Source organism: Saimiri boliviensis, chromosome 9 (assembly GCF_048565385.1).
Source record: "Saimiri boliviensis isolate mSaiBol1 chromosome 9, mSaiBol1.pri, whole genome shotgun sequence".
NCBI classification, from domain to species: domain Eukaryota; kingdom Metazoa; phylum Chordata; class Mammalia; order Primates; family Cebidae; genus Saimiri; species Saimiri boliviensis.
Window position 1 is genome coordinate 38,429,869 of NC_133457.1, and position 20,118 is coordinate 38,449,986.

General features: G+C 39.2%; 1 long non-coding RNA gene across 2 annotated transcripts in view; it reads right to left on the reverse strand.

Annotated features, from left to right (window-relative positions):
• Nucleotides 1–20,118, reverse strand: part of LOC141585624 (uncharacterized) — a 361,964-nt gene that overhangs the window by 128,421 nt on the left and 213,425 nt on the right. For both annotated transcript variants that reach the window (XR_012519208.1, XR_012519207.1), the window contains one exon: nucleotides 6,748–7,020. This is a non-coding gene — a long non-coding RNA (uncharacterized LOC141585624). The remainder of the gene's footprint in view (nucleotides 1–6,747; nucleotides 7,021–20,118) is intronic.

Sequence of the window (20,118 nt, forward strand, 5' to 3'; positions counted from 1 at the left end):
AGAGGGCTATTGTTTTATTCAGCACTTATGAGTTTATATGAAAATTAGAGTGATAAGAAAGTGTGCTAAGCATCATAAAGTAAATATCTTAACCCTAAACTCTTCCCTCAGGCATATAGTGATTAAAAATTCATGCATCAAATTAGAAGTTGCATAAATATTTTGAATAGGGTCAATGGCCAAGCATACCACAGGCCCTAAACCCTTAGCCCACATTTGCAGCCCAAATCTTGATTGTTGTTAATGGGTTCTAAATCCAACAGCTAATCCATAAATTCTACAGAATGCTTTGTCTATAAATATATATATAACTGGGTCTTTATTAGATGTGATCGAGTTTGGGTAAATATTAAAATATGCCCGGTTGATTAGCTGGGCAAAAAAGGCACTGAATCTTTGAAAAAGAGGAATTTAGAGAGCCACCTTTTAGATACTGAATATCAGTCCTGGAAGCTCTTCAGGGGCCTAGTTCATCATGTAAACGTATGAGCTGGGTCATAAAAACCAGGGCGAATGGGATAAGGGAAATTTCAATGGAAATACCCCAACTTAAGGACTTCACATTGAAAATTGGTAAAACGCTAGGCAAAATATGAGGTCGTACAAAGCTTGTGGGCTGGACCACCTTTTTATGATCCCTGAGAGAAGCTCATAACCACTTATAAGAAGGTTTCCCACATACAAGAGGAGGGAACATAAGCCAAGATTTAGGAGGAACTATAAAATTGCAAAAGAATCAATTTCTGTTTTAGTACCTCATTTTTGAACAATTTGAAAAATGAATAGCCTACTAATAATTTTCCAGTCCTCTTTAAGATATCTCATGTGTAAATAGTAGTAAATGGATTTGACAAGTGTTGGACTGTGTTACTGACTAAATAAACTCAATGATAATTTTTAAGAGAGCCACTTCACACAGATCTCACCTAAATTAAAAAGTGCCAATAAATGCAAGCTGAAAACCAGCAGCTTGTCCAGAATACTTACAAATGATCCTTTTACACATGAGTCATGAGCTATTTCTTCAGCAGAGTATAATTTTGGTAATGCAAGCAAGATGTTCTTGTGAATAAATGACTTTATATAAGTATTCAAAAACATTATACAAAGAGTACAATGGATCTTCAGACAAGTATCATGTTTATTCAGCCCATGGCTTCCTCTGAAACAATATTATCAGTATAATAAGCATCACTGAAGAAACTAACAGGAAGCATCTTGAGTGCTTATAAAGATACATGCCCATGTAGCCAAAAAGCATTTATGTTATTCTTCCTGTGAAACTAACTGGGAAGTGATGTAAGGCAAATTTAATTTGTTATTGAATCTTTAATATAGAAAAGTTCTATTCTATAACAAATATAATTTGTTATAACAAATCTATTCTATAACAAGTGTAATTTATTATAGAATCTTTAACAAAAACTTTCTCCAAAAATTTACAAGCAAAAATTGTATCAAAAGGATTCTCCAATTCCCTGAAAGTTATCTTATTTGCGGTCCTGAAGTCCATAATTACTCTGACACAATTTAATCTTGCTGTGCCTCAGTTTCCTCACTGTAACAGTGAGCACAAAAATATCTACCTCAGAGATTTCCTGTGAAGATTAAAATAATCCATGTAAAGGGCTGAAAAGAAGGTCTGACAAGTACAGGGCATTTGGTAATTATTATAAATATAGAGAGAAATATATATTAATTTATATATAAGAGAGTGCAGTGGCGCAATCTCAGCTCACTGCAACTTCCGCCTCCTGGGTTCAAGTGATTCTCCTGCCTCAGCCTCCTGAGTAGCTGGGATTACAGGCGGCTGCCACCACAACTGGCTAATTTTTGTATTTTTAGTAGAGACAGGGTTTCACCATGTTGGTCAGGCTAGTCTCAAACTCCTGACCTCATGATCTGCCTGCCTCAGCCTCCTGAAGTGATGGGATTACAGGCATGAGCCACCACGCCCAGCCAAATCATATATTATTTTTATAATTAAAGACTACACAACACAGAGAATAGACAGAGCAGCCCAGTCATAAGTTACACAAACATATAGCCTAAAACCTCTGTCTCTAGACTCTCTGTGGGTTCTAAATGCTCACACTGTATTGACAGTACAGGTATTGAGTTTTGGTAATAGATGCTCAGTTCAGCAACTAAGGCCTCTATATTTGGAGTCCCCATTCCCCAGGCCACAGATTGGCACCATTCTGTGACCTGTTAGGAATTGGGCTGCACAACAGGAGGTGAGCAGGGACAAGCAAAGTTTCACCTGTATTTACAGCTGCTCCCTATCACTGGCATTACCATCTGAGCTTCACCACCTGTCAGATCAGCTATGGCATTAGATTCTCATAGGAGCACAAACTCTATTGTGAACTGGGCATGCAAGAGATTTAGGTTGTGTGCTTTCTATGAGAATCTAATGCCTGATGATCTGTCATTGTCTTCCATCACCCCCAGATGAGACCATCTAGTTGCAGGAAAACAAGCTCAGGGCTCCCACGGATTCTGCATTATGATGAGTCATATGATTATTTCATTTTATATTATAATGTAATAATAATAGAAATAAAGTACACAATTAATGTAATATGCTTGAATCATCCCAAAACCATCCCCCTCCCGTTCCATGGAACAATTATCTTCCATGAAACCAGTCCCTGGTGCCAAACAGGTTGGGTACCTCTGCTCTATCTTATATAATACTTTGGTTCCACAAAGTTGATCTTAGGAAAGAAGATTAGACTATATCTTTGCCAGATATGATTGGGTGCAGAAAAACCCAAACATGTGCCCCAAAGAAAATAAATATATAGGGATCCAATTTCTAGAAACCAAAGAACACTATTTTGATGCAGACAGACAGTAGTTAAAATTTAAAAAAAAAAAAAAAAAAAGCGAACAAAAAGAAAAGGAAACGTATCTACCATCAAGACAAATGGCCATAGGAGTGATGCTAAGAGAATAAATGAAACATTCAAGTTTCTTCTTGAGCAGTCCAGCCATAGGCAGCTGGAGCATGGCAGGAGCATGATTTCTGAACAACTGTAGCTGAGATTACTAACACTCACCCATATCCTAGTTCTCCCATGCTCTTGCAGTTAGATGGGTCCATGTGACTGAATTCTGACAGAATGTGGAACAGAATTGATATGAGTCACTTACAGCCCTAGCTCCTAAAATATGCTGTGTGATTTTCCATATCCTCACACTCCTTGAGGAAGCTTAGAACCCTGAAATGACAGAGGCAAACAATGGAAGAAGTTCACATTCCTGAGTTACTACTTGAAGAAGAATCTGAATGAGAAAGAAACTTTCACTGTAGTAAGCCACTGAAACTGGGCATTGTCTGTTATAGCAGCTAACGTTACCTTTTATCATTCATTTACTTTAGTGGTGATTTAAACTCTACTTGGATTCCTACCTGTAAACTCTTTTGTTCATATCATTCCACTGGTTTTTTCTAAACTACAGCTTACAGACCCAATGAAGGAATGATGAATGATATGAACTGGTGTCCCACTGGACTTAAGTTGACATAATTTACCTTCTAATAACATTCAGACTGGTACACTTCCATTTTAAAGGGCTCTTCGCCTTAGTGTTTGTTAAGCTCTGTGAAGTCCCTTCTCTCCCTCTCTTTATCCAGTTTACCATCATCTCCCATCTGGGCCATGGAAATTAGTTTCTAATTGGTGTTCCATTCTCCACACAGTTGTCAGAATACATCCTGCCTAAGACCTCCAAATGGCTTACCACTGGTTTACTAGACTCTAAATCCTGTAACATGGCCTACAAGGACCTCCATGATCTGGCTCCTGCTACTCCAAAATCATCTCTCTCTACTTTTCCATTCAGTCACTGTGCTCCACCTCTCTGGGCTTAATTTAGCCCCTGGAATGTAATGCATCTGTTCCCATCTCAGGACATTAGTACCTTCCTTCTCCAATGTCATCACCTAAGAGAAGTCTTCCTTGGCTACTATGGTTAAATTAGGGCCTTCAAAGATAATGCCTGGCACATTATTATATTTTCTTCAGAGCACACATCAGTATTTAAAGTAATCTCAGTTACTTTTTTCATGTCTGAATGTCTCACCCTACGCCATTGATAATGAACTATAAGTTCTATACAACTTTGTCTTGTTCTCAGCTGTCAACCAACACTTAGACCAGCACCTGGTACATAGCACATCCTCAAAAGAATATATGTTAACAGACTGGTGAAAGCCATGAACACACCTTCCCCAAATGCCTTCATTCACAAAATAGTTTGCATATTATTTTATATGATTGTGAAACCCCTAAAAGCCTGCATGTACTGTCTAGGAATCCATGAGCCCTAAATCAATAAATTTAAATATTAAATGGACAGTTCAGAAAACTGATTTAGTTCAAATCAAAGTTAGACTAGAAATTTGATCATCTTTAGTCCGTATCTACATTGTCTAAATATTATTGATTTGCTATATAATTGTTGCAGTATCATTAGAGTGGGGACAACCCACTTTATTTTTTAGTGGGTTATTAAAGTCCTCAGTTATTATTGTTGAATTATCTATTTCTCGTCACAATTCTGTCCATCTTCATTCTGTGTAATTTTAGGACTCTGCTGTTAGATTCATATATGTTTAAAATTGTTACATTTTCCAGGAAACATTTTTATAACTCTACTATTATTATAAAATATCCCTCATGCAGGGAACTAGTATAGTCTTTGTCTAGCCCACTTAGTGTAAATATTCATACTTCATACCTCATGCTTCAACACTTCAGTCACTGGGTCTGAAAAAGCATGTTACCTCCATTTGCCCTGTGTGGTAAGGCCAGACCAGCTCCCAACCAAGAGCATCAGAGTTGTCTACTCCATCCCCAGGGTGTCCCAGCAATGCACGGCCCACAAACATGCAGAATCCCAGGTACAAGAAACCACTGCTTGGCTTCCCAACTAAGCAATTGTAGATGAGCTTGACAGACTTAGGAACTGCTGTCTCCCACCAAGACCTCCCGCCGAGATTTTAGCCTCACAACAACTTATGATAAGGTATTTGTCTGTACTTAACAAACAAACAAAATAATCCTTTTGACTTTCTCACAGATAATGTCAACCATACTAAAAGCTCAGCAGTTGTCAGTACGAACTCATGAGATCAAGCAGGAGCTTTCCGATTACTTTCTGTGGAACCCTAAGTGTCTACAAAAATGTTCCATAAAACTTGAATTCAAATTTAATTTTTAAATATATATATTCATTTACTTTTTTAGCTGTAATAAAATCAGTATGTGCATTTAAATGTCATATCAAATTGAAACACTCTAGAGACTGCATTAATTGTGTAACTACAAAAATTTGTATACAAATCCTGGTATTAAAAGATCAATCATTTCTTTGTGTTTAATTAGATGTCTTGTAACTGTATCAGTGATCACAGAGGTTGCAGCTCTGCAGTGGTCTATTTTTTTTATTCAAGCTTATACATGTCTATAAAATATACAATTATTAAATTGACTGCATGATTATTAAATATGTATGAGTGAGAATTGTCTTGATCTGTGCAACCAAAAGAAAATAGAGAAACAAATTGGATACAGTAATTGTCATTCATAACCCTCAATTTCATATATTCTTTAGAACAGTACTATGATTTTCCTTTATTAACTTTAACTGTAATATTTGTGGATTTAGAAAATATAATTATACTAATAAGGTACTGGTGTTATCTATTTTATACTCAACATCTAATCCTGTTTTAACAATGCCCAGTGTTTACAGCTGTCTACCTCCAGTGTGACATGTGAATGAGGGGTAGGGACATATTCACTGTATATTGCTTCACTACAAATTACTACAAACTTAGTAACTAAAAACAATTATCTATTTCTTATCTCGTTGTTTCTATAGGTTAGAAGTCTGGGCACAGAGCAACTGGGTTCTCTGCTCAGTCTTGCAGGTTAAATCAAGGTTTTTTTCTGGGACATGATGCCATCTCTGGCACATTGTCCTCTTCTAAGACCATTCAGGCTATTGACAAAATTCAGTTTCCTATGACTTGTATTGGTTTTCTATTGCTTCATATAAGTTGTCAGTTAGTGACTTACAACACCCATTGATTAGTTCACATGGTGTGGCTAGATTCTTTGCTCAGGGCTATACACGGTGAAGTCTGGATGTCAACCACACTACACTCCTTTCTGGAGTGTCTGGGGAATAATTTGCTTTTATACTCTCTTATTTTGTTGGAAGAATTCAGTTCCTGTGGTAGCTAGCTGGCTATCAAGGACTCCTCTCAGTTCCTGCAGGACACTCCCAGATCCTTGCCATAGGATGATGACCCGTGCCATCTCCAAAGCTAGTAGCTTAGAATCTCCCTAGGGCTACTTACTCTCTCCATTATGATATGACAGAGTCTTATATAGTATAACATAATCATCATTTGCCATATAACATAACCTAGACAAGGGAATGATTATCCTGTCATATTAAACATATTCACAGGTTCCACCCCCACTGAAGGATAAGCTATTATACAAGATATGCTTACCATGGGGTGGGAATCTTAGGAGCCACATTAGAATTTTGCCACCACACATGGCAAAGGGAGCCATCTCCTTAGCTCCAGAGTAAATCTAACATTGTACATGCAATCAGAATGACCCCTTGGCAGTAATTACTTTAAAACTAACATGTGATCCAGATGTAGACAATAAAACATAAAGTGACGTTTGCTGGGGAACATCTGGAAAACATTCCTACCTCATAGACCACTCCAACTCCAACTGCAGGTTTTGCAGTCTAAATGGGATGCCTGGAACCACTGCTGCCATCTTGCTTCCAGTCTAAGGATACATGTATCACACAGAGGAAGAAAAAACCAGGACAGAGCCATGCAGAACTGTGACTGGAGCCTTGATGCACCATGCTGAAGTTCATATCACCTCTGGACTTCCTGTTAGGTGAGATTTTTAATTCTCCTCATTATCCAAGCCAGCTTGAATCAGAGTTTTACTACTTGCAGCCCAAGTCATTCTGTGAATAAAAGATACCATGTAAGTTTTAACTTAGAAAAAAAAAAAAGACTCCAGCTGCTAGAGAAAAGTTTTAAAATCATAGATCTACTAGATACAGTAGACAGACCTAGGATTCCAACTTAGCTTCCAATCTTAATGAGCTAAAATATTACTATTTTACTAGTAGATGAGGAAAAGCAATTAATGCCTTTATGGATCATTATAAGGACTCAGTGAAGTTGCGCACATGTAGCAAAAGATTTAAAGTGAAACACAAGACTTGTTTCAAACAGCTGATTATGACCTGGGATTAGGGAGGGAAGATGGAAGGGGAGGAGAGAAGTGGGGTATATGTGTGATGGAGTAGGGAGAACGAGATAGGAGGTGAGCTCTGTCTGAGGAATTGGTGCTCTCAGTATGTCCTTCTCCCCCAACCCTGATTGGTATCTGAGCTCTAGGGAGGGTGAGGCTGCAAGCATATTGAAATGTGGGACTTAAACACACACACACTTTGCACAATGTGGGGTCAAATGGTAGGAGGGGGCAGGACCTTGTGGTAGAAGAAAAGCCCTTTTCAAAGGAAATTCTTTCTCTCTGAAAAGAAAAAATAAGCCAACATGATTGGTCAGTACTCCTGAGATACTTTCTAGTGCTAGAACTAGACAGCAGGCTTAAAAGCAGGAGCCAGAAGGGTCATGAAAGCAGCAATGGAGGTGGGCAAGGAGAGAGCAGGAAGACATGCAGAGAAACTTGTAACATTTAGATAGGGTTTTCACATTCATTTCTGAGCTCACATTATGTGTCAGTGTCTAGGATGCCTTTATGGAGTTTATACGCTTACTCCTGCTAGATAAATGGAATTTTCCTTTCCTTTTGATTGATTAGCTGAGGCACAAGGAGATAGCAACTGTGATTGTAGAGTGCTTTTAGGAGGCCAAGTATATTAGCTAGTTCTTTCTGTGTAACAGACAATCCCAAAGTCTCAGTGGATTACAATAAAGCAAGCATTTATTTTTCTCATTGCTGGGTCTATTCTACCAGTAAGCTGAGACATCTCAGCTCAAACTGCAGATAAAGTTCATGCCTCCTCCACATGCCTTTTACTTTTCTTGGAACTGTGGCTACTTAAGGCAAGTTCTTCTCATGAGGAATTGAAAGAGAGGTGAGCAGAAACACACAACACACAATGCCTCTAAGGTCTCAGCTCAGAACTGGTCCATTGTCACCCCAGCCGCAGTTCATGGACCAAAGCAAGTAATGTGGCCAAGCCCAACATCAATGGATTGGGGAAGAATATTTTGTCCACTCTAGTGGAAGATATTTCAAAGTCACATGACCAAAGGTATGAATTTATAATTCATAAAGATGGTGAAAATTTTGAGCAATAATTCAATCTACAAAACCAGGCCTTAATGGGTGTATAAAAGGCACATTAAGAAGCAGGAGACAGAAAAAGAATAAATGGAAGTAAAATGATTTTAAGGACAAAAAATTTTGCTCTCCTTCCCATTTTGCTTAGGTTTAAATCAGCTATCACCCATCCTCCATATAAATGCATATCATCATTCACCTAAGTTAGAAACCTCCCTGTTCCTTAATAGCCAGTTGACCCTGGGCAAGTCGTCTAGCCTCAGGCCTCAATTTCCTCATCTATAAAATGGGAAACATAAAGACCACCTTAGAGGATTGCTGTAGATAAATGAGATAATGAGTTACTAGCTTATAGAAATTGCTAAATAAATGATAGCTACACATCATCCTAGGCCCTTACTTTGATTTGGAATTTATTAATATATTATACACCTGCCATGTTTCAGACACAGTGCCGGAAACACAAAATCTATCTGTGATTGAAAACCTCACAAATTATTATTATTCAAAATTACAAAAAAAAATCATTGCTTTATAAGATATTAAATAGTATATTGGAGATCTGAAAAAGGTATCACAGGCACACAGACAAGAGAGAGAATTTACAGTATCTGGAAAAGATGGAAAAGGTTTCACAAACAAGTTGAAATTCGAGCTAGGAATTGAAGTTTGAGAGGTACCCTAGCAGGGAAGGAGGAGAGGACATTCTAGAAAGCAGATGGCAAATGCATAGTTAACTGATGCCAGAATCAATTGGTAATATTACTTTCGGAACACTTACAAGAAAGTATGTCAACTCCCCATGTTGATACTCGATTTGCCTTCATCAGGAATGTGGTGGTAGAGTGAGAGTAACTGTACAATTCCCTGCTAAAGGGCACCATTGAAACAAACTTTATGTGGCTGGTAGATCCCTTTGAGCCACTTGAAGCTTCTGTTGTTTTGGATACAAAGACTATCATTTGTGAATGTGGATATTATAAGAAGAGAAGCTTGCAGAGTTTCAAACCAAAATAAATGCTTTCCCCCCTTAGAAGAACATACCATGGAACCACAGACTCATGGAACACATTGCTCTCCTGTGGGAAAGCTGCCTTGTTAACTTCACCACAAGTTAACAAGACAGTGGTTCTTTTCTGTTTGTTTTTTACTCTTATCACATAATAAATCAGACAACCTAAATTAGAGTAGACAGTTCCCCTTATTTTTTTAAAAACAGCTGTTATTCTTCCCACTGACTCTGAACAGCACACTTAATAATGCCTCCAATGGGAATTCTAAACAATAAAATATACGTGAATTGCCTTTTAGAAAAAAACGCAGAAAGGAAACACTGATTCTTATACGGTCTTGCTCCTGTGAGTAAATAATATTTTCTATGTAATTTCTTGTATTTCAAAGAATGGACATTCCCTAAACCTACCTAGAAGAAGGTCTAAAAGGTGCTATCAGAAAACATGCACTCAATTTGTTTTTCCAGCAATGGTAACATTTTAATAATACCACCTCACATTTGCACAGTGCCTGGTGTATGACAAAATGCATTTGCATTTATTATCTATGTCATTCACAATATAATCTTGGAGAGAATCTAATAACATTTTTAGATATGAGCAAATTGAGCTTCTGAGATCAACATATCACCCAAGATACAACAACCAATAGTCACATTGGAATTTGAACACAGGTCTCAAACTTTTCCTCTACAAACTGACAATAGAATGCTCTGGGTCATCCAAAAACTCAATGCAATTACAACCACTTAGTGCATACATTAACATAATAAATTGTAGAGACACTCCAGCCCCACCTGTACTAGTTATATGTCCTAGAGAAATTTATCCATGTTCTCTGAGCTTGTTTCCTCTTCTATTAAGTTAGTTTTCAGGGTTACCATAACAAAATACCACAGACCCGGTGGCTTAAACAATAGAAATATTTTTCCTCACAGTTAGAAGTCCAAGACCAATGTGTCAGCAGGGGTGACTCCTTTTAAAGTCCTCACTTGACCTGCAGAGGGCCATCTCCTTCACAATCTTCCTTTCACATGGTCTTCCTCTGTGTGTGTCTGAGTCTTAATCTCTTTTTATAAGCACACCAGTCATAGTGGATTAAGGCTCATCATGTTGACTTCATTTAACCTTAATTACCATTTTAAAGACCCCATCACCAAACCAGTCACATTGTGAAGTACAATTCAATTCAACATATGAATTGGTGAGGACATAATTCAGCCCACATCATCTATAAAATGAGAAGATGGAGTTACTATGCAAAGGTCTCAGTGTGATAAATTTTGTTATTACTGAAACAAAGTACCATAAACTTCATTGCTTAATACAAATTTCGACCTTGGAGTTCTATAGGTCAGAAGTCCAACGTGGGTCCTGATAGGCTAAAATCAAGATGTCAGCAGGGCTGCATTCCTTCCTAAAGGTCTAGGGAAGCATCCATTCCTTGCTCCTTTGTTGTCAGAATTAAGCTCCTTGCAGTCATAGGACCAAGATCTCTGTCTTCCTCATGGCTGTCAATTGAAGGTCACTCCAGCTTCTAGAGGTCATAGCACTCCTTGGCTCCTAGCCCCCTTCCTATAACTTCAAAGTGAGCAAGAAAGGGTTGAGTCCTTGTCACATGGCATTTCCCTCATACCTCTTCTGAGATCATAAATCTTTCTTACCAGAGCCTAAAAGGGCTCTCAGTTTTAAAGGCTCATACGATTAGATTGGGCCCACCTAGATAATCTAGAATGATCTCCCTACTTCAAGGTTCTTAATCACATCTGGAAAGCCCTTTGTGCCATGTATGGTAACACATTCATACCAAGGATTTGGGTGTGAACATCATTGGGGGGCATTATTCTGCCTATTACACAAGTGCTTGATAAAAGACAGCTATTCTGTCTTCAAAAATTAAAGATAAATATTAGCAAGCCAGTGAGCCTATTCAAAATTAGGTTGATTCGTTTAACTAAGTGTTTTCAACTGAGGGACATTTGACAATGTCTGGAGATATTTTTGGCTGCCATAACTAGGGGAGAGAAGGTGACACCGATCCCTATTAGGTCAAGGCTAGGGATGCTAATAAATATCCCACAATGCACAACAGTCTCACAACAAACATCATTACTGCCAAAGTTGAGAAACTGATTTAACTGAACCCTTTGGGAAAAGCTAATCGATCTACATGGGAATCAACATTTTATTTTATCAAATGAACTTTTGTTGATCCCATAATCAAGTGGTATCTTATGTCGCATGACAAAACATTTTTTTCTTCAGTTGGAAAATGTATCTTTAGTGTGTTTGAGACATGGTATAAGTAGGTGGCTGTATTCCTTTTTAAATTTCAACCTGGTTAAGAAATGAGAACGGACTTAGGGAAATTTATACTGTCCAGGCATGTAAGATACGTCAGTGAACAAACCCTTCCTGCTCTTATGGATCTGATGTTCTAGAGGAGGGAGACAGTCAATGACAAAAATAAATAAATGAGAAATTATATGAAATTAGAAATACTATGAAAAAATTAGCTCAGAGTCATGGAAATCGCAGCTGCAGTGGGATAGGGAGGGAGGTTCCACAGTGGCATTGAATAGGTGTTCAGGACAGATCTCCTTAAGAAATGTAACTTTCTAGTTATGAAGACCACATGCCATCTCATTTTCTTATCCTTATTTGCAAATTATATTTGTGAGACATGAACACTGAGATAGCCTTGCATTTCTATTCTTACTGAATAAGAAAAATAAAGTGGAAAAGAGATGAACCCATCAATATCAAGTCATCATAAACAAAAGCTCAGGACTTGGAACTCAAACCCTTGAGTTGCAAAAATCGCTTTTCCTTTCTCAAAGTTACTCTGCCTTCTCACTGCACTCCAGTGTCAGGAACAAACAGGCATTCAAGCATAATGAAGCTCCAAGCTATGGAGTGGACTTCCTCCTCTGCCTTCCTTGCCCCACTCCCAAAAAATTAAACAGATCCAAGGACAGGTCAGGTGTGCTGTGAGCATCTTGCTTATTTGCTGAAACCTTCTAATGTGCATTATGCTGATTGAATTATATTTGTCATTTGAGTAAGATTATGAATTACCCAGCCTCAGATACATACCTTCAATTTAAAAGGTTATCAATTACCCAGCCTCACTGTACATACCTTCAATTCCCTTTAAAAAGAAAAAACTATGAGATGCTAGAGAAAACAATTTAAAATATAATTTAAAACAATTCCTTTTTATACATATTAGTCTATGCCATCAATTCTAATTTCTACTTTTGAAATCAAAATGACCAGTGACCACCTAAAAAACAGCCAGGCCCTAAATTGTAGTATGTTTTAAACTTTTAGAGTTTGTATACCTCATAATTTTGTAATTAATCATTCGAGTTCTGGTCTCAAACATCTGGTCCTCAAATATTTTGAGAAGTACCACCATTTATTCTTATAATATACAAGAGTAATTCAGTTTAGAAGACAGTTGGCTTCCCTGCTATTAGCTGAGTCTGATCATGATCATGCTATGAAAATTCAAGTCAGCAAGTTAAAACTTGTTGTTGAATTTGTTGCTTAACAAATCAAGGAGACAAATCAATATTTTCCAAATACAGCCTGGGGGAGAACTGTGGCAGGAGGAGAAATGGTGTTCTCAGTCATCTAGGGAGTCTGCACCACAGAGTGAGAGCATACATTTAAAAATTAACTTTCCCAAACATCCTTTTATGGCCCATTTTGAAAATATTTCTGGTTACATATTATCCTGCAGTTCTGGCTATTTTTTTTAAACTCTCCCTCTCCAAATTCATTCCAGTGGGAGCTGTCTGTTGGCAGTATAGGCCTGTGATTAACTCACTGTGTATAATTCATTTAACAGCATAATGTGCTTTTGCAAGTGCTGCCGCAGCACAAAAAGAAACTGCCAACATTAGCATTCCTGGGTCACACAACCTGCCCCACTAGGTCTAGTCATTTAGAACAGACCCCTCCAATAAGCTTTCTCACACCCTGTGCTGCACCGGGGATGCTATCTGACTGCTACCCAAATCTCTCTGGGAGGCAGCTACTCACACCTCTTCTTTAACAACACGAGATGGCTGCCAGCTGTGCAGAGACCTAACCCTCTACTGCCTTGCCACTCAGTGTGAGGTCCCTGAACCAGCAACATCAGAAACACCTGGGACCTTGTTCAAATCACAAAATCTCTGGCCCCTCACTGGACCTATTGTGTTAGTCTGTTTGCATTGCTATAAAGGAATACCTGAGGCTGTGAAATTTATAAAGAAAAGAGGTTTATTTTGGCTCACAGTTATGTAGACTGGAAAAGCATGGCACTAACATCTGCTGGAGGTGGGGGACCTCAGGAAGCTTACAGTCATGATGGAGAGCAAAGTGGGAGCCAGTGTATCACACGGTGAGAGAGGGAGCAAGAGGCAGAGGAGGAAATTCCAGGCTCTTTTAAACGACCAGATCTCACATGAACTCACAGATCAACAATGCACTCATTTTCTTAAGGAGGGTACCAAGCCATTCATGAGGGGATCCACCTCCATGATCCGAACACCTCCTACTAAACCCTGCCTCCAACACTGGAGGTCACATTTTCACATGAGGTTTGGAGGGGACAAAACATCCAAACCGTATCTTCTAGGAATCAAATCCTGCATTTTAACAGGATCCCCTAGGTGTGCATATTAAAGTGCAAGGAACTCACTTTAATAAAGCAGACACCAACTGTTCAGCTTTCCCAGCATCCCTTCCTACTTTTTAAAATCCCAGCCCCCAGTTCTCCTTTGGGAAACCACTCTTCTCCAATCTCAGGCTACAGTATTCAAATGTTCCTAACTGTCTGCTTATGCGTGGCCATATAAAAGCTTTCGTCACACTGGCCTCTGTGATTGATCAGGAGGCCCATGAACTCCAAGCCAGAGCAATGAGTGTTAGCCACATTTGCTAGAATGAGGGGAAAGAGGCATGCTCTTCCCTCTATGGTTACCAACCTAGTAAGATGGAAGCCTGGAGCTACTATAACCATCTCTGCCTCTTTGTACAGAAAGCCTAACTGAGCATTAGACAGAGTCATGAGATAGAGAAAGACTCAAAAAGCTATTGTTTGAGCACTTGAATCATCCTACCCAGTTCCACATACCCTCTCTAGGCAAGGGGCAGACATTCAAGGGAGCAGGGCGACAATTCTTCCAAAACAAAGCCCGCCTATGGTTAGAGACTGCCTAAGATGGACCACAAGCTCCTGGTTAATTATTTTACTTTTTCGGTGACTGGCCTTGTGGTTCCTGAGAACTCCATGTTGTGAGTGCTCTTTAGTTTTATAAGAAATAGCCATCCTTGGCCATTACCACCAGCAACATAACTGCTCCCCAAGGTTCTCAGCCTCCTTCCCCAAAACCCCTCTCTACATACTCAGTGTTAGTAAGCTTATGGTTGGTAAAATTAGGCAAGTTAGATGTCCTGTGGGTACATCTGTCCTTGTGCTAGTGCCATGGTCTGGAATCCCAAGAGAATAGGCATCCTGCCACTGATCTCCTGGTTTATATCTCATGTATGATGAGTCACCCCAAACACACATACACAGCCCAGTGCATCTGTCATGGAGTCCTCTCAGGCCAGAGAGGCTCTCAGGTGTATCAGCAGCTGGACCTAGGGTAAGAACACCCAGTCTACAACACACACTGAAGATCTTCTTAGGTTCAACTAAACATTCAGATTCACAAGACTGCCACAGGCTACACTCAATATCCATCTATTAGGTTATGGACAAAAACCAGAGCTTGCCAAAAGCGTAGCTTTAAGGATTCTGTTTCTATAGAAGTCCTTGTATCAGTCTAGCAGCTGAAGTACAGGGAGATGAGACACACAGCAGGTAGATAAAGGATCCACTCTGGCCTAAAAGCTGCCAACCCATAGAATCCATAGCTTCCAAGGTTCCTGCAAGATGCACGCTCTGGTAAGAGTCACAACTCTTAGGGGGGGTCCAAAGCATAGCTTCCCTATATATATTTATAGTTTATTTATAACCCTACCAGTCCAGATACAAGCTGACAATCAAAGGTCATTTTTGGCACAAGCAATTCTGCCTAGAAACACAGTTGACCTTCTGTCATTGTCAAGTTACCAGGGGAACTGAGCTACAGGGTTAACCAAAGGTCGAATTCTCATTCAAAAAGGAAAAGAGTTTTATTAACTATTTGTCCACAAAGCTAACAAAGATGGAAAATAGCCTCAGAAAACACAGAAGGATTCTTAAAGAGACTCTGGTGCCCCACAGTTAAGATGGACGTATAGGCAGAGCAATTATATGGAAAACAGATGCAAGCACAACCAGCTCTCCCTTCCAATGGGACCATTTCAGTGACGGGACCAGGGTTCCCCTGGCTGCAGACTGTGGCTGGAGCGACTGGCCTGCTGAACAGGTACAGCTCTGTCTCTCACCACTGCGTGCACCTGCAGCAGAAAATAATGAGCAGATACCTGTCACCAATAGTACCAGCCCTTCTTATGAAGGCTGAACTGAGGCCTACAGAAGGTATTCTTTCTGAAAAGTCAATAGATGTAAAAATGCATCCACTTCTGGCATCTGTGCCTATTAGAGTTTGGCATGGCCAAGGCTAACCTCTTCACATACACTGCAATGGCCGGGAATCCCTCACAGTCCTCCTGTAGTGCACACAAGCAATGAAAAGAAAATCCTCCCCAACCAATGTTTGATCTTCCCCAGCCTAGTGAGAAACCGAGAACAATGTATAGTTCGCTTCCCTGGAAACTTAGTGGCATTAAAGGTTGTCATTTAATTATTAAACTGTGGTAAAACCTGGCCAAAAAACTGAGTTCACTGATATGCTACATGGGTAGTTGTATCAAGTCCAGCCAATAACCAATAACCACCTAAAAGCACAAGGACCATAATCATCAAAAGCACAAGTACAATCATCATCAAAGCCACCAATATTAGCCATGTTGCCAGAAATACCTCCAAATGCCACTATCGTTGAGCCTCCAAAAACCACAAGGCCACTATTAGCTAAAATTACTATATTATAACCAGAGCTACAAAATTGCCAGTATCCAAAATATGTGTCACTGTTGCTGTCACCCAGAAGCACACGTCCAATATTATATATTAGCTATTGTCACAGTAATGCTGCATAACAAACCAACCTAATATTAAGTGGCTATAAACAATAACCATCTATTGTGGCTCATGATTCTGCAGATTAATCAGACAGTTCCTCTGGTCTGGCCCAGGTTATTCTGATCTCAACCAGATATGTTCACTGGCTGCAGTTAGTAAGTAGGTTACCTGGGTGCTGGCTGTTCTATGATATCCTCAGCTAGTTAACTGAGTTCTGCCATGAATGACCTCTTACCTTCCAGCAGGCTAGGTCACACTTGTTCATGTTGAAGGAAGAGGAGAAGCACAAAGGGCCTTTTGGGATCTAAGGCTTAGAATGGACACATGTAATTTCAGCCACTTTCTGCTGGGCAGAGCAAGTGACAAGATGAGCTTTGATTAAGGAGAGGAGGAGCTAGACTTCACCTCTTAACAGCTGCTGCAAAGTCTCATTGCAAAGAGTATGTGTACAGGGATATGTGGAGACTTAGGGCCATGTTTTGAATCAATCTACTACAGACACTTTCAAACCTAGTGCCACACATACCTTGACGAAAACTCTCCTCTTCGATCAAAACTTTAGGCCGTCTCCTCTGAGTTCTCTGCTTGACTAGGCTCGACCTTGGGCTTCCCTCTCTGTCCTCATAGAATCCACTTTGAGCAAGAATCCTGCATAGTCGGTTTAGTGAAAATCTCCCAACTTTAGTATCTGACCACCCTCCATATTTTATCGCCCTGTCCTGTCTTCAGCAATAATCCAATCAAGTCAGTTTAGCCAAAAATGCCCTATCCCTGATGTTTCCTCTTAGTAATTTCCCATTCACTGACCCCCACCCTGCTCCTTGATTTAAAATCCCCACTTGTCCTTGCTGGAGATGGAGTTGAGTTCAATCTCTTCCCTACTGCAAGACCCCATTGCAGTGGTCTCCATACATATTGCTATGACCCCCTTCCCAACTTTAGCAACTGTCATAAATTATTTTCTTTAAAGATCTGGACTCTGTTCCCCACTAAGCTTTGGCCTGTAAGAAGAATCCATACTCTATTTCAATTGTAATTGGTATTTTTCCTAACTCTTAGAAATACAAGAACATTTTTTAATATCACATCCTGACCAGGTGATCCCTGAGAATAATAGACAACATATATTCAAACATTAACTTCTTTCATCATTTTGCAAATTTTACATTATGTGATTGTGGCTTTTAGAATGATCATTCTGATAGACAATATGTAGGCTTGCTTCCTATAAAAGGATCAAATCCATTTCTTTGGGGAACCTTCCATGTGTATGTTTTCAGAAAGCAAGTGTTCATTTTCTTGATAAATAAATACACTACTTTGAAAACGTTTCTTGGGAAGAAGGAGAAAATGAGCAAGGCTGAATAATTACTGATCATTACAGAAAAATATCAAACTATTTACAAGATACAAATATACAGTGAAACGTTTTATATCAAGTGAAATAATAAACTTGGCAGGAACCCAAGCTTAATAAGTTTTAGGATATGGTTTTAGAAGCATGAAGGATTTTCTGTGAGCACCCACATCAGCATGAGATCTAGTCTTACTGGGACCTGCTTACCCCTATTCAAAGATGGCCCTAAGAGTGGCGAATACAAGGCCTCTTTGAAGGCCTTTATATGGAAACTTGGCACATCCTCTTTCATCTGACATATAAGATCAGTGGACCAGTCTTATCAGCACCTTCCAAACTGTGGTGCTGGTGACACCATCATCAGATGTCAGTACCAACTGTTGGGGCTGAAGAAGCTGTTCCTCAGATACAAGCTTACATACTCACAGGTCAAATAATGCAGATATCAGTGAAAGATGTTGGCATATTTTGCTTAATTTTAATTTTGTTCTTCTAACCATGTTGTTACTAGTCTGTTCTAGTAGCACTATAGATTTTATTGTGTATCATTTGCTGCCTCTTTTGGGGTAGAGTAGGAATAACATGTGTATTGTTGGGGAATTAGGAAGAGATCCTTCAAAATATGACCAAAAATCACTGAGATGGGAGGCCAATGTTTTAAAACTGTTTCTGTGGTTATTATTCCAGGGAAGCACTGGACCTAGCCATATTCCCAAAGTTTCAATTATAAAGTCTCATTTCTTCAACAAATACTTATTATGCACAGACTTAGTGCCAGGAATTGTGCTAGACACTGCAGATACTACAGTGTTTACATAGACAAGGTTGCTGCTGTAATGTACATCAAGTACTGAAGCCACGTAATAAACAGGAAGCACATAGGTGAACAAAAGAAGTACAGACTGTGATAAATTCTAAGTAGCAATAAACAGAGACAAGGATGGAGAAGAACGGCAGAAGGGAGGGCATGCCAGCCTACATTCAGTAGGTGTCAGGAAATGACTGTCTGGAGGGTGACAGTGAAACTGAATTTCAAAGAACGAGAAGGAGGCAGGCATGCAAATCTCCAGAAGGACAGAGGAAAACCAAAGTGTTAAGTCCCAGAGACCAGAAAATACCCATTCCGGGGCCTATCAGAAGGCATGTGGTCTCTGGGGAGACTGGCATGAGATGGAGACCAAAAGGGGTGGTACTTCCAACCCCTGAGCATGGAATGGTTTTCCATGCATTTGTGTCACTTCTGATTTCTCTCAGCAGTGCTTTGTCGTTCTTGTGAGATCTTTCACCTCCTTGGATACTATGCCCACTACTTGGGCCATAGGATCATTTGTACCCCAAGCCTCAGAATCATGCAAATATACCCATGTAACAAACATACACATGTACCCCTTGGATCTAAAATAAATGTTGAAGTTTTTTTGTGTGTGTTTTTTTTTAAGCAGCAGCAGGAGAAGAAGAGAAAGTAAAAGAAAGGGGTGTGGGAACAAGATGAGGTAAGGCCCCTTAGGTCTCGGTAGAGAACGCAGTTTATTCTCAAAATGAAAGAAAGCCATAGGAAGGCTTTTAAACAGGGAGTGGCATATCTCATTAGCATTTTTTAAAGATCCATCTTGTTACTGGGTGAAGAATACATTATGTCTATATTATTATATTTATGTAAATATACTGATACATACCAGCATATCAACATAAGCTCTCCAGAGTGATATTAATTTGGGAAAAAGGTCCATAAATCACGTTGCCTCCATAAAAGAATAAATACTGTTTTAATACATTGCCGAAAGCAGCAAGCACCAGACTTTATTAGTGTGTGTTAATTTTTAATTTGATGCTTGAGCTCCTCCTTGTGGCTGAATGGTTGTAAGTTCCTTGGCAATGCCAGTTTTCACATAGCAACTAGGAAGCTTCTCTCTTTCTTTTTTTCTTTCTCTCTTTCTTTCATTCTTTCTTTCTTCCTTTCTTTCTCTCTTTTTTTAACTGTTCTTGTTAATCAAAAGTGCAAAGCCTAAAATGGGGATTTGAGGTTTAATTAGTGCATTTGAAAAAATACGTTGATGTGCTATTACGATTATATATAATATATGCACAACATGATACGTAGTATGATGTGGTTACATTCTCACTGAAACCTATTGCTGCCTGTAACACTCTTGAAAACATCTGGTAGTTATTAGAGTAAGAAATAAGTTCTTTGCCTTCCCTCAAAAATAATTTAATTAACAGAATGTAACAAATTCACAGCAAATG